Here is a 6000-nt window from a genome sequence, read left to right as displayed (position 1 = left end):
AAGGACTCTTAGCAGCCAATGCACATTTATGAGTGAAACCCTTACACACTGTTTGGATGCTCTGTGTAAATGGTGGGCCTTATGACTGGTGGGCTTTACTGAAGTGTGATCAAGCAGAAGACCAGCTTTTACTTAAGGAGATATTCAAATATCAGCATCTGTAAGTCTTTTCTATAGCATCTATAGGTCTTCCTTGTAGCTCAAATGGTAAAGAATCTGCCTGCAATTCAGGAGACCCAGGTTCAATCCATGGGTCAGGAAAATCCCTGCAGAAGGAAATTGCAACCCACTCCAGTATTCTTGCCTGGGAAATCCCATGGACAAAGGAGCCTGGCAGGCTATAGTCTATGGGGTTCCAAAGAGTCAGACATGACTGAACGATTAACTTTGTAAGTCTTTTCTGTGAGACTTATGAGTTTCTCTTGAGAAAGATCTCTAATTTCCTGCTGAATTGGAAGAATGCAATGAGATATAACTCTGGTTATGTGTGTTCTAGGAGCAAGTTGGGGGAAATTTAGCAAACTTTTACTTAATAATCTGTTTTCAGTCTGCAACTTTAGCACCTCCCCATGCAATACTTGGTGTCCTTAAATTTATAATCTCTCCAGTTCAATTTCTCCGAAGAGTGAATATCCAGTCTCCTGTAGGAGTCAGGATAAAAAGGCCTGGCTGTACATACCTGGTCGAGAAGGAGTCTGGAGGAGGTGATTCTCAGCTCTTCGTCCACACCCTTTAAACTTCTCACTTCTACCTCCTGTCTTAGGATTTTTGTATTTCCTGAGAACAATGGAGAAACAGAGATTCAGGGAGACCAACAATATTCAAAGAGTTGCTGAGTTTTATATTCAGATTTTTTTTTCTTTCAAGTTTCTGGTTTAGAGCTTAAGAGCTTAATAACTTTAGAGCATATTAATAAGAGTAGGTGATTTCACCTATTAAATTTGAAAATCTACAATAGAATAATACACTATTCTTTACCTTCCACTTTGCATTAGTGATTGCTAATTATAATTTAAATCTTATTATAGTTTACATCATCAGATGCTATATAACTTTGAGATATTGACTACTAAATTAAAAGGTACTAAAGTTTGATCAAGTTTAATTCATATCTTTCTTTATACCAATAAATAATAGCAAAATTTAATTGCTTTTTTCTTGTCTATATTTTACATGTATTCTCTAGATGGTGTTAATATGCACCACTACCATATTTCACTGGTTAAATTAACAATTTTTATAACAATATTTTAAAATAAACATTCAATCCACTAGATTTTACTTCAGAGCTTTATTGCTGAGCCTATTTACCATGAAATATTAGTACTATTTTGTATTAAAATACATAAATATTTTCTATATGTTGAAACTGAGAACCCAATCCTAGCTATTGTCAACAGCATGGAAAAGAATTTTCAAATTCATAAATTGTTCCTATTTCTGTTCCCCAAGTCATTTTAGTAGGTAAAGAGATTTGCTTTATTCATACAAGACATTGTGGTTTATTTTGTATGAGGAATTTCAACATGCTGAAAGGCCAAATGACTATTTCTTGGTTTGAAATATAACCTCTATAAAATGCAAACATGCCACTTCCTTTTGTCACTGTCTTGACATCAAGGATGAAAAATGAGTTTGGATTTATGAGTAGGTCTTGAGAACGTTGGTGGGGGTTGGAGTGAAAGAAGCCCTATATCTTTCATGCTTTCTTTGAAAAATCTCCATTTGTTACCTTTTTACTTCAACTTAACAAAAGTTCCTTTGGTATCAACTAAGTGTTAAATACAGATATAAAGAAATGATGAATACCCAGGCTTTGATTTCACAATCAACAAGGTGATACAGTGGTGATAAGATAACTCACAAATAATTATAATATATGAAAGAATATGATAAAAACTCATGAGAAAACATGTATATAATGTGTTTTAAGAGGACAGAAAGGAGTATTAGACAAGCTCCATGAGAGTAGACAGCAAGGAAACATCAGAAGGTGGGCAGCAAAAAACACAGTTTGGCTGAATGATATATTAAATACTGGGACCATACTTCTGTGTTTGTATCACTATCTTCCCTCAAATAATCAGGAACCCCTCATGAAAATCATAAAGTCCAGGCTCCTCAATTTCTGACTTTTTTAGAAAGCAACACTATCACCTTCTTTTCTGCTTCCTAGTGTAAAGCAGTCATTAAATTTTGAAAAAGAGACTCAGATTCCAGTAACAACAGTAACTAGTGGAGTGATTGAACAAGTTAGCTTCTCTGGACCAATTTATAATTCCTTCTCTGTGATATACATATATTACTAACAGAACTTACTGCCTGGGGTTATGGAAAAGATTAAATGAATTAATAATGTTTATACATGACATACACCCTTATGGCAGAAAGTGAAGAAGAACTAAAGAGCCTTTTGATGAAAGTGAAAGAGGAGAGTGAAAAGTTGGCTTAAAGTTCAACATTCAGGCTAGAGACGCCCGGCTCCGGCGCAACCGACCACGTGCAGAATCGTGGCTGAGATGAGCTACCCCGCGCCCAGGGTTAGGGCAGTGGCCGAGAGGAGCTGTACCACGTTCAGGAGGCGGTGGCTGCTTGGGCACCGGAGGGCCGAGAGGAGCTGATCCACATTCAAAGCAGGAGGGGCGGCCTTGAGGAGATACCCCTCGTCCAAGGTAAGGTACAGCGGCTGCACCTTGCTGGAGCAGCTGGGAAGAGATATTCCACGACCAAGTGGAATATAAGAATCCAGTGTTCTGGGGAGGAAGCAACAAGATGGCGGAGGGATAAGACGGCGAGACCACTTTCTCCCCCACAAATTCATCAAAAGAACATTTGAACACGGAGTAAAGTCCACAAAACAACTTCTGAATACTGGCAGAGGACATCAGGCTCCCAGAAAAGCAGCCCATTGTCTTCTAAAGGAGAGAGAAGAAATCCAGCTCCACCCACCAGAACACCGACACATGCTTCCCTAACCAGGGAACCCGGACAATCACCCGTCCAACCCCACACACAGCGAAGAAACTACATAATAAAGAGAACTCCACAAACTGCAAGAAGAGGGAAAGGCCACCCCAAGCAAAGCAATATAAGCAAGATGAAGAGGCAGAGAAATACCCAGCAAGTAAAGGAACAAGATAATTGCCCACCAACACAAACAAAAGAGGAAGATATAGAGAATCTACCTGATAAAGAATTTCAAATTTTGATGGTGAATATGATTCAAAATCTTGAAAGGAAAATGGAGTTACAGATAAATAACCTGGAGAAAAGGATTGAGAAGATGGAAGAAAGATTTAATAAGGACTTAGAAGAAATAAAAAAAAGTCAATATACAATGAATAATGCAATAGATGAGATCAGAAACACTCTGGAGGGAACAAACAGTAGAATAACAGAGGCAGAAGACAGGATAAGCGAACTAGAAGATAGAATTTTAGAAATAAATGAAACAGAGAGGAAAAAAGAAAAACGAATTAAAAGAAATGAGGACAATATTAGAGACCTCTGGGACAATGTTAAACGCTCCAACATTCGAATCATAGGAGTCCCAGAAGAAGAAGACAGAAAGACCATGAGAGAATACTTGAGGAGATAATAGTTGAAAACTTCCCTAAAATAGGGAAAGAAATAATCACCCAAGTCCAAGAAACCCAGAGAGTCCCCAACAGGATAAACCCAAGGCGAAATACCCCAAGACACATATTAATCAAATTAACAAAGATCAAACACAAAGAACAAATATTAAAAGCAGCAAGGGAAAAGCAGCAAATAACACATAAGGGGATTCCCATAAGGATAACAGCTGATCTTTCAACAGAAACTCTTCAGGCCAGAAGGGAGTGGCAAGACATACTTAAAGTGTTGAAAGAAAATACCCTACAGCCCAGATTACTATACCCAGCAAGGATCTCATTCAAATATGAAGGAGAAATCAAAAGCTTTACAGACAAGCAAAAGCTGAGGGAATTCAGCATCACCAAACCAGCTTTCCAACAAATGCTAAAGGATCTTCTATAGACAGGAAACACAGAAAGAGTGTATAAACTTGAACCCAAAGCAATAAAGAAAATGGCTATGGGATCGTACTTATCAATAATTACCTTAAACCTAAATGGGTTGAAATTTTCAAAAAGGCTAGGAAACAATTCTCATAGCCATCAATAGTTCAGTGTTGAGTTTATGAATAGTTTTTAAAGTTTGGGACAAACTGTAGTATTTGCTATTTGAAGTACTATTTGTAATTGGCATATTACGATGTAACATTGGTCTTCATTTCCAACTTAAAACGCCTAAAAATGCCTAACAGATTTTTAGATTTGTGAATTTTAGTTGAAATGTATTTTATGATGTTACTAAACCTGCAGAAATATTGAAATATTTCAGAGAACTTATTCACTGTACATTTAATTTATTTTATTTATAAAAGTTATGAACTGTAGAAAGTTTTACTTGTTGGGTCAAATGCTTGTTGCTTCAAATGCTTGTTGCATTTGAATTGCTAGTTACAAGAAAATCAAATACCTTCAATGTATAAATGCTATTAAGTTTTTAAAGGACTCTGGAGTATAAGTAAGGTTGTTTAAAGAAATTTAGTCTGTTCAACTTGAAAAAAATAAATAAATAAAATTGGATTATTTGATTTAAAAAAAAAAAAGTTCAACAGTCAGAAAACTAAGATCATGACATCCGGTCCCATCACTTCATGGGAAATAGATGGGAAAACAATGGAAACAGTGGCTGACTTTATTTTGGGGGGCTCCAAAATCACTGCAGATGGTGACTGCAGCCATGAAATTAAAAGACACTTGCTCCTTGGAAGGAAAGTTATGACCAACCTAGATAGCATATTAAAAAGCAGAGACATTACTTTGTCAACAAATGTCCCTCTAGTCAAGGCTATGGATTTTTCAGTAGTCAAGTATGGATGTGACATTTGGACTATAAAGAAAGCTGAATGCCAAAGAATTGATGCTTTTGAACTGTGGTGTTGGAGAAGACTCTTGAGAGTCCCTTGGACTGCAAGGAGATCCAACGAGTCCATCCTAAAGGAAATCTGTCCTGAATATTCATTGGAAGGACTGATGCTGAAGTTGAAACTCTGATACTTTGGCCACCTGATGCAAAGAGCTGACTCATTCGAAAAGACCCGACTCATTCGAAAAGACCCTAATGCTGGAAAAGATTGAAAGCAGGAGAAGGGGATGACAGGATGAGACGACTGGATGGCATCACCAACTCAATGGACATGAGTTTGAGTAAACTCTGGGAGTTGGTGATGGACAGGGGGGCCTGGCGTGCTTCCATGGGGTTGCAAAGAGTCATGACTGAGCGACTGAACTGAACTGATACATGCTCAACAAATCACGGCTATTATTAAACTAAAGAAAGTCAAGACTAGGAAACAGGAAATCTGATCTTTAGCTTGTATACTACTGCTTATAAGCCTTGTAACCTACATAAATTGCTTCTTCTCTCTGGGTCTCAATATGCCCGTCTGAAAAAGTAAGGGATTGACCTAGACAACCTGTACTCTTGCTAAACTGTAATAGTCTAGGTGCTATAGATGACATTTTTATTTTACTTTGATACTGAACTATACAATTGGATTAAATTGGATCAAATTGCCATCATTAAGCTATAATACATTGAAATTTTAATAAAAGGCTGAAAATGAAAGTGATAATAATGAGTTAGGCTGGGGAAGTAATTTCAAGTGCACACAAAAAGAGTAGTGATAGATCAGATCCTATTAACATCTATCTGGATATAAGAGAAAGTAGATGGCAAATTTATTCAATTCAGATGCCAAGCTCAAAGGTGTGTGATTTTGTAAAAAGGAAAAAAAGAGAGAACAAGAAAAAAAAAACAAGCTCACCCTAATTTCAGTATTGGTTATCCTTCTAATTTAGGGCCTGAAATTCTCCTAATACAGCAAAGCTTGTATCTAACTATAAGATATTTAATATGAAGAGATTACAGGGTGTAACAGCAATCTTT

This window comes from Moschus berezovskii, chromosome 5, assembly GCF_049115385.1.
Source record: "Moschus berezovskii isolate FMDL1 chromosome 5, NW_MosBer_1.0, whole genome shotgun sequence".
In the NCBI taxonomy this organism is placed as follows: Eukaryota; Metazoa; Chordata; class Mammalia; order Artiodactyla; family Moschidae; genus Moschus; species Moschus berezovskii.
This window is presented reverse-complemented; position numbering follows the sequence as displayed.